Consider the following 9,919-nt stretch of genomic DNA (forward strand, 5'->3'; position numbering starts at 1 on the left):
CAGTGACGGCCTGGCCTTTCCGCAGTGAGCCGTACCATGGAAGAATACACATATGGGATCGCCGTAGGGATCACAACATATGGACCCAGCCTAGCACAAGTTCCACCAGTGCATATGAGTGGTAGGCCTAGCATCGGACGCTCCACCACGTCCAATGTCGAAGGGGCGTGGAGGAACTCAACAGGGTTCAGCTAAAGGGGAACTCAACTGGTGCAAGAATGGCGCACTTATCCAGTCCATAAGAGGGGAATGGCGAGGCAAGCCGAAACCTCGAGCGGGGCTTGCGGTGTTAACTGGCTTCTATGTGAAGAATTTCCCAGAATTTCCCAGAATTTCAGGCACGATTCGTCGACCGAAAATGCGTGCAGGTCCCCTACCCTCTTGATGGAGGCCAAAGCAAGTAGGAGAACTGTTTTTAAAGACAGGACTTTAAACTCACCTGCCTGCAGTGGCTGAAAGGGGGGTCTCTGCTCCAGAGGGTGCTCTCGCAGAAGTGATGGCGTCTACAACTGACTGTGGTAAATCACCTAGAACCACCGCGTCCTGTCCAAGGACCAGACATGGAGTTTCCAGAGGTCTGGACGAGGGTGCCATACGGTGCCCCGTCCCTGAGAGAGAAGGTCCTCCCTCAGAGGAATGGGCCAGGGCGGGGCTGTCGAGAGGAGCACAAGTTAGGGGAACCAGGTCCGGTTGCGCCAACAAGGGGCAACTAGAAAGACCTGCTCCTCTTCCTCCCTCACTTTGTACAGAGTCTATGCAAGAAGGCTCACTGGGGGAAATGCATACTTGCGGAGGCCCCGGGCCAGGTGTGTGCCAGCGCGCTGAGGGTCCCCTCGGTCAGGGAGTAAAACAACGGACAATGAGATGAGTCCGGAGAGGCAAACAGATCTATCTGTGTGGCCCCGAAGTGATCCCAGATCACGGCATTCTGGGGATGGAGTCGCCACTCTCCCTGGGCCACAGGCTGTCGTGAGAGCTCATCGGCGGCACGATTGAGCAGGCCGGGAATATAAATGGCACGAAGCGACCTCAGATGCTTCTGACTCCATAGGAGAAGGTGGCGGGTGAGTTGCGACATGCGAAGGGAGCGTAGACCACCTTGATGGTTGATGTACGCAATGGTCGCAGTGTTGTCCGTACGGACCAGTACATGCTTGCTGAGCAGCTGCGTTTTGAGGCTTCTCAAAGCAAGGTGTACTGCAAACAACTCAAGGCAGTTGATGGGGGCCCGTTCAGATCCCCGCTACTGCATGCCCGTTGTACGTGGCCCCCCAGCTGGTGTTGGAGGTATCTGTTGTGACCACAGCATGCCTGGACACTTGTTCTAGGGGCACTCCAGGTCGGAGAAACGAAGGGTCTGACCACGGACTGAGGGTTTGGTGGCAGGGCGGGGTGATTGTCACATGGAGCATGCCGCTCTGCCACGCCCACCTCCTGACGCGGCCGTGAAGCCAGTGCTGAAGCAGTCTCATATGGAGCAAGGCGAGCGTCGTAACTGCGACTGCGGCTGCCATTTGCCCCAGGAGCCTCTGAAAAGATTTCAGTGGGACCACTGTTCTGCTCTTGATAGTATTCAGGCAGTTCTGCACCGACCGGACACGTTTCTCTGTGAAGCATGCAGTCTGTTGGACTGAGTCCAGCTCCATACCGAAAAAAGAGTTCCTCTGCACAGGGGCGAGTTTGCTCTTTTCCCAGTTGACCCGAAGACCCAACTGGCTAATATGTTGGAACTGATCTCAACTGCACAACTGCTCTCGAGAGTGAACTAGTATCAGCAAGTCGTTTTTTTTTATGATTTTGACATCTAAACTTGCTCTGCCAGTAACAGAGAGAGAAGTGGGGGTTTGTTTTGCACAGATTGAACCAATCATATTGGAGGAAAATTTGGAAAAATGATCATTAGAAATATGACTTGTTATTCTTATGTCTATCCCATAAAACCTGATGTGTTCTTCTCTCTGGGTGAGATTCTCTGAGATTGTAAGAGGACTCTCCTGGCCGTAATTAAGGCATTTAAAGGGCATTTGCTGAAGTCTGTCTGGTATTTGCTGCGCAGCAAGTTAGTGGGGCACTAGAGTGTTCATAGGGGTCAAAACATTGACCGACTCAGCCCACGTCGATTAGGAGACGCGCTAGAGGATAAATATAATTATAAACGTCGAACAGGAGACATTTAGGGACGTCCATTAGGAGACGAGCCAGGTAAAACTTAAGTCAGGTGTGTAGGGGAAAAATCTACCAAAACATTCATTTAGCATCATAACATGTAACATAAAACCCAAATTTACATAATTAATAAGAAAAAACAAAGCAGTAAATAGCCACTGAAAAATCATGAGATGTCAGCTGTCACTGTCATTCTGGCAATGTCACCAGTTCTTTTTTACTTCCAAAAATACATTTAATACTATTTTAATGTAAAATTACATTACATGTTTAATTAGATCTACTACAGTTTTTCACTGTTTAGAGAAAGGAAACTTACAAGAAACCAATTAACAGGTTTTTACCATAGCAATTTAGTCTTTTACCAATAAAATTACGATATATTTTTTTTTACAATGTATAGGGTGATGACTGTAATATACTGTAGCATGAAATAATAATATGAGTAAACCTGTTCCACCACCTCAACACGAAGCCCAGAAAGTGAAAATGACATAATCCTGGCAAAGGCCGAGGTAAAGTCATAGATGTCACTGGACTGAGAAATCTCTAATAGCTAGTGAAGGATAGAATAGGTGGGATGAGATTCTTCATTTGTGGTATGAAATGATGTATGTAACAGACTGGAATAGGTAAAAAGAGGATCTTTTCTGTGACTAAAGGAGAGAGCTTACATAAAGTGCATAATAGTTGTAGGGCAGAAGAACTAGAATGTCCATTAGCTTTCCTCACTGAACTCCCACAGACAGACTCTGATGAGGCTGAGTAGGAAGAGGCTGCTGCTGCAGTGCAGATGCACTGAGCGTATAATGCTGATCATTAATGGCTGATTGGTTGGCAGGTGTGAAAGAAGAAAGGGAATTCAGGCAAATGAGAATCCAATATAATGCTTAAAGAAAACAAATAAACTAGATACTGTGCTTAAAATGGGCTATGTCAAAGCAAGTTCTTATTTTGCTGGTTAGCCTAAGACAAGCAAAGTAGGCTCAGAAAAGAGCAATGTGATTCTTACCTGTAGTCTGCAACAGGTAAGAGACCAATCCATAAGAAGTGCTTCCTTAAAGTTTAACAAAAATAATGTGTAGGTCTCATAAATTACCACAGTACTGATAATTGTTTTGATCAAATCACTGTCATTAATTAATTAATTAATTATTGTTATTCTGTATTTATGTATCTATTTATTTGCATAGGTAAGAAAAGCTTTGACTAAATATTTTAAGGTAAGCTAGGTTTAAAAGAGAAAAAAAAATACCCTTGGTTCCCTTTCGTTGTCACTCCGAGTTACGTCGGATGACGACGAATGGGGTTTCGCTTAGAAAGCCTATCAACTTCGAGTATTACAAAACGAGCCAATGGCAAAGAAATGCCATGGGTCTGCGGAATTTGCATGGCGTAACTCCGCCCCACCTCGTGGGTATAAAAGGAGGAAGCCGGCAACATGCAGATATGTTTTCACTTCGGAGCCAAGTTTATTCTTCTCTCCACAAGCCATCTCTGAATTGTCAGCTTCACATTTACATTTACATTTATTCATTTAGCAGACACTTTTATCCAAAGCGACTTACAAATGAGAAACAATAGAAGCAGTTAAACTAACAGTAGGAAAACAATACGCAAGTGCTATAACCCCTCTCAGTTTAACTTTAGTGCTTTTTTTTTTATAGAATAGAAGAGAAGAGAAGAGAAAGTGTAAGTACTACTGAATCAAGTGCTGTCGAAAAAGATACGTCTTCAGCACTTTCTTGAAAGTGGCTACTGACTCAGAAGCTCTGGTTGAGTTAGGCAGATCATTCCACCAACAGGGAACAGTCATGGTAAAGGTCCGTGAAAGAGATTTTGTGCCTCTTTGAGATGGTACCACAAGACGCTAACAGAGCGCAAGTTTCTGGATGGCACGTAAGTCTGAAGTAATGAGTTTAGGTAAGAGGGAGCAGTGCCAGTGGTTGTTCTGTAGGCAAACGTCAGTGCCTTGAATTTAATGCGAGCGGCAACTGGCAACCAGTGCAATTTACTGAGGAGAGGAGTGACGTGTGCTCTCTTTGGCTCATTAAAGACTATTCTGGCTGCAGCATTCTGGATCAATTGTAGAGGTTTGACAGAGCAAGCTGGAAGACCAGCCAGGAGAGCATACAATAGTCCAGTCTGGATAAAACAAGTGCTTGGACAAGGAGTTGTGTAGCATGCTCTGTAAGGAAGGGCCTGATCCTCCTAATGTTGTGCAAGGCAAATCTGCAGGACCGGGCAGTTCTAGCAATGTGGTCTGTGAATTTCAACTGATCATCAATTACAACCCCAAGGTTCCTAGCTGACCTTGATGGCGTTATGGATGACGAGCCTAGCTGAATGGAGAAGTTGTGATGAAGTGTTGGGTTGGCCGGGACCACAAGTAGCTCTGTCTTCGGAAGGTTTAGTTGAAGGTGGTGGTCCTTCATCCAGCCAGAAATGTCTGTTAGGCAGGCTGAGATACGAGCAGCTACCGTTGGATCGTCAGGCTGGAATGAGAGGTAGAGTTGTGTGTCATCAGCATAGCAATGATAGGAAAAGCCATGTTTCTGAATCACAGATCCTAGTGATGTCATGTAGATGGAGAAGAGGAGTGGTCCAAGCACTGAGCCCTGAGGCACCCCAGTAGCTAGATGTTGGGTCTTAGATGCCACACCTCTCCATGACACCCTAAAGGACCTACCTGAGAGGTAAGACTCGAACCATTGGAGTGCAGTTCCCGAGATGCCCTTCATCTTTAGGATTGACAGGAGGATCTGGTGGTTACCTGTGTCAAAAGCAGCAGACAGATCCAGCAGGATGAGGACTGAGGATTTGGAAGCTGCTCTTGCCAGTCTCAGAGCTTCAATTACTGAGAGCAGGGCAGTCTCAGTTGAGTGTCCGCTCTTGAAACCAGACTGATTGTTGTCCAAGAGGTTGTTCTGTGTAAGAAAGGAGGAGATCTGGTTGAAAACAACTCGTTCAAGTGTTTTCGCAACAAATGGAAGAAGAGATACCGGTCTGTAACTTGTTAGATGTCCTGGATTTAGATTGGGTTTCTTAAGCAGTGGGGTTACTCGAGCCTGCTTAAAAGCTGTGGGAAAAGTACCAGTGTGAAGAGAGGTGTTTATGATGTGCGTGAGTGTGGGTACAACTGAGGAAGAAATGGCTTGAAGTAGATTAGTGGGGATTGGATCAAGCGGACAGGTAGTAGGGCGATTGGAAAGGAGGAGTTTAGAGACATCCGCCTCTGAAAGTAGAGAGAAGGAGGGTAGAATGTGTGCGTTTGTTGGTAAAATGTGTGTGTCAGTTTGTGGATTGGTAAATTGGCCGCTGATGGTGGTTGTTTTTTCTATGAAGAATGTGGCAAAATCGTCAGCTGTTAGGGTTGATGAAGGAGGAGGAGGAGGAGGGTTAAGAAGAGAGGAGAAGGTTTTGAAAAGCATGCGAGAGTCAGAAGAATTGAAAATCTTGTTTTGATAGTAAGCCATTTTAGCAGTAGAGATATTAGCAGAGAAGGAAGAGAGGAGGGATTGATAAAGACCTAGGTCTTTCGGATCTTTCGATTTGCGCAACTTCCTCTCTGCACCCCTGAGTTTAGTACGATGTTCGCGGAGAATATCAGATAACCAGGGGGCAGAGGGTGTGGCGCGGGCTGGCCTGGAGGAAAGGGGACAGAAGTTGTCCAAGCAGGATGTTAAAGTGGAGAAAAGAGTATCAGTTGCACTGTTAGTATCTAGTGTTGAGAGCTGATCAGGTGGAGGAAGTGTGGATGAGACCAAAGAGGATAGGTGAGAGGGTGAAAGTGAGCGTAGGTTCCGTTGAAAGGTGACCTGTGGAGGAGTGTGTGTTGTGTTCTGAGGCAGTTTGAGGTTGAGAGTGAGGAGGAAGTGATCTGAGGTGTGCAGTGGAGTGACCAGTGTATTGTCCGTAGAGCAGTAGCGTGTGTAGATAAGGTCAATTGGTTACCTGATTTGTGAGTAGCCACAGTAGATACTCGTTTGAGGTCAAATGATGCAAGCAGGGTGTGGAAATCGGCAGCCTGAGGTTTTTCTAGGTGGATGTTGAAGTCTCCAAGAATTACAAGAGGAGTACCATCTTCAGGGAAGGATGAGAGTAGCACATCAAGCTCCTCTAAGAAACTGCCAAGTTGACCTGGGGGACGATATACAACTACAAAATGGATTTTTATAGGACTAGTGATGGTAATTGAATGTGATTCAAATGAGCTGTTGTCAAATAGAGGTGGTAAAGGATCAAATTTCCAGTCATTTGAGATGAGCAGACCAGTACCACCACCCCTTCCGGTCAGACGGGGGGTGTGTGAGAAAGTGTATTTAGTAGAGAGGGCAGCAGGTGTGACAGTGACAGTGACAGTGGACAGTTTGATCCAGGTCTCAGTCAGGGCCAATAGACTGAGACCTGAATGACTTGAAAAAGATGTAATGAAATCAGCTTTGTTAACAGCGGACTGGCAGTTACAGAGACCAATAGGAAAAGAGAATAAAGTATTAGAAGACACCGGAAGGGTACGGAGATTGTTAGGATTGTACCGCCTCCGACGTGTGACATTTGATTTACGTATGTTATTAATAGTAGGGATTTGAAAACACATATAGTGTAAAGGAGCTCACAAACAGAAAGATCCGACGAAAAGTTGTAGAAGTGAAAGGAAACAAACCTTCACATAAAAATCAGTCTACAGGCTTTCAAAGACAGCCTATGAAGTCAGGGAACGTCTTGTTTTTTAACTTTTATTACAAGCTGTTCACAAATTAGCAGTAAAGTTATTAAAACATGAAATTTCTTGCAGATAGCCCTTTAAAAGTCACCAAAACTATTTTAAGAAAGACAGACTCAAGTATTAATCTGTCATTAAAAAGACAATAGACAAACCCAGATGGGATTTAACAAAAATCCACAAGATTAATTTCACTAGTTGTGTGTTGCTATTTTACTAATGACATAAGAATATTTGGTCACACTTTATTATTAACTACTATGTACATCAACAACAAAAAAATAAGTACAATTTTATTATGTTCATGTTGTATTGCAAAACACTTTTGCTGTTATTGAAGTGGGATACAGGCAAGGTTAGGTACAGGTCTGGTGGCATGGGTAGGTTTAAGGGTGAATTAAGAGTCAAGGGAAGGGCCATTTGTGCAATTATAGAAGTAAATTACAGAAATTCATTACAGATGTAATTACATTTTGGTAAGTTTTAACTTTAAGTAAAATGTAAAAATATGTAAACACAATAAGTGCATTGTAATAACTTTTGGCAAATTGTGTTGTTATGCAGCAAATACTGAAAAAAAAAAGAAGAAGAAGAAGAAGGTATTTTAAAGGCCACTCCGTGCAAGTTACTCTCGAATGCTATAAGAAAACAATATCCATGTCATCTCTAAGGCTTGTTTGAGTGTGCTGACCTCAGCAGATCTATGTCTGAAGGGACACAAGCTGTTTTTTTTTTTGCAAGAAATACTTAGCATATGGTGAGATGACAAGTTCACCTTCAAAATTCAATTGAACACATTCTGTAAAAATTAAATTAAATTAAACTTCAAAAGGCCATGAAAAGTTTTGTAAAGTTTGATTGGACACCATTGATCTGAATTTGACATTTAAGTTTGCAGATATTTCTTGCATGCTGTGAAGTTCCCAAAAAGGGTTGGTGACAGGTGCTCCACATAAGCAGATTCAGAATTTTCTTTTGACATGGGCTGTACAATGAATAGAGCATATGGATGTATTTGTGACCTGCATATGTTAATGCTCAGTTATTCCTGTTTAATAATGCTTCCTCCTACTCACAATCCTAAACACAATTAGAGGTGAAAAAGCTACTTCTCTTTTCCTTTGCCCAAATGAAGTGATAATTATGTGAGAGCTTGTTATATTATTCCAGAGTGTTAGATCCGGGCAAATGTGTGGATTCAACCCCAATAAATTTGTTTTTAGAGGAGAAAAAAAGTAAAAATTTAGAACATATTCTATGAAATTAAAATGTTTTTCATACTAATTTGCAGGTATTTGACTTATGAAAGTCTAGGTTTTTGGGAATCAAACAAGGAGCACACAGAATTTTTATTTTTATTTTTTATTTACCATTCGTAATTGTGAATGCACAAAAGATACCTATTTATATAGACCATCTCGAAAAATGTATTATTTAATATGGTAATTATAAAAATAAAAAAAAGATTGTTAATTAATGCCACCTTAGTAATAATGGGAATTCATAGTCACTGAGATAGTGTCTGGCCTTCCTCAGATAATAATTTAAAACACAAAAACATGAACCAATTATTTGATCATCAAATTTGTCATTTTTCAACTAACATTACTAATCATTTTTACACATTTTATGTTGCATAATTTATTCCATATCATAATGACCTGTCATTTTTGTTCCCACTTGCCTTTCCACACATCAAGCTGTCATTGCGGACATCAGAGATGTGATCTTCCCTCTGTCCTGAATGAATTTGAACAAGACTTGGGCTGCTTTGATATTTCACTTTGTAAAGACATCATTATTATGCACTGGGTTTCAAGAAAATGTCAAATAATAAGACAATGACAGAGTGGATGTGTATAGATATATTTTGTGTCAGTCAGAGACTAGAGACGCCTCATTTCTGATACTTTTTGATGTATTGTCCTGACATGAGATCCTGATGTTGTTGGACATGTCACTAACTTGTTCTCCATCTTCATTGGCCTGTCGCTTCGTACACTGCCTGCATTATGGATTGTGAATATGTAAATATTGAAAATGATTATAGTGAATGAACTGATTGCATAAGTAATCTGCCGTTGACCTAAAACAATCCCTAAATTGGGTGTCTTGTATGCATTTGCAAGGAGGCATTAATCGTATTTTGTCTGTTTATTGAAGAGCCACATGGAACAACTGCACTCAGCTTGTTTACATCAGAATCAACTGTTTTACTCTGCTATTACTCTGACCTGTATTACTCCTGTGAGTCCCTAGTGGGCTGGATATAACACCATAACTAAGATAGGTAATTTACAATACCCTGACATTGGGCTCAAAAACTGAAGGGGCTCTAGTGTATACGTTACATAACTGCAAAATATTTAGAGTGAGAGAATTGTATCCATTGCCTTTACTTTCAATATTTTTTTAATAGTAATATATACATAAATGTTTATTGTGCTATGAGCTAAGTCAGCTGTTATTGTGAAGAATTCAATTTGGAGCAACAGACATCATTTTCCTACCAGAAATATCAATCTAGGGAATAAAGTTTTCATTATTGTATTTGCCAAAGTGTACTTGACACTCCCTTGCAGCCTGTCTCAGGGACTTGACAGCTGTTCACGAAGTAAAATGTATTGTCATTACAGAGAATTACCGACTCTAACCATGAACTGAGTATCATCATAATTAATCATGACATCCCCATATTGGGTGTCATTTGTAATCTAACTTCTCTGTTTTGGTCAGCTCGAAATAAGAACATTTCAGCATTGTGAATCAGCTAACTGTGGCGTACATGGTCAAACCAGTAATGTATGGATGCTTTTTGAATAAAGGACGTTACTGCGTTTTTGCTGATTATCTCTGTTTAAATCTGAAGGATTATTTCCCTTATTACTCTATATAGGCTTCCTGCCTTTGATCTCATCATGGTTTTGAATTCATCTCACAGTAGGCTTGATATAAAGAAATTGCATTGATAATTCTGACAAATTTTCACAGATGATAGTGGCCCAAGCTGAATTCTCTAAATAGTTA

The 9,919-nt window shown here is 41.9% G+C and overlaps 1 long non-coding RNA gene across 1 annotated transcript; it reads left to right on the forward strand.

Moving 5' to 3' along the window:
• Positions 1 to 5,084: 5,084 nt before the first annotated feature.
• LOC143723342 (uncharacterized) lies at positions 5,085 to 5,564 on the forward strand. The gene is made up of 2 exons (XR_013197090.1): positions 5,085 to 5,188; positions 5,246 to 5,564. It is a non-coding gene; the product is annotated as an uncharacterized LOC143723342 (long non-coding RNA).
• The last annotated feature ends 4,355 nt before the right edge of the window (positions 5,565 to 9,919 follow it).

Source organism: Siphateles boraxobius, unplaced genomic scaffold (assembly GCF_051911475.1).
Source record: "Siphateles boraxobius isolate OS27281-9 unplaced genomic scaffold, OSU_SipBor_1 7, whole genome shotgun sequence".
Classification (NCBI taxonomy): domain Eukaryota; kingdom Metazoa; phylum Chordata; class Actinopteri; order Cypriniformes; family Leuciscidae; genus Siphateles; species Siphateles boraxobius.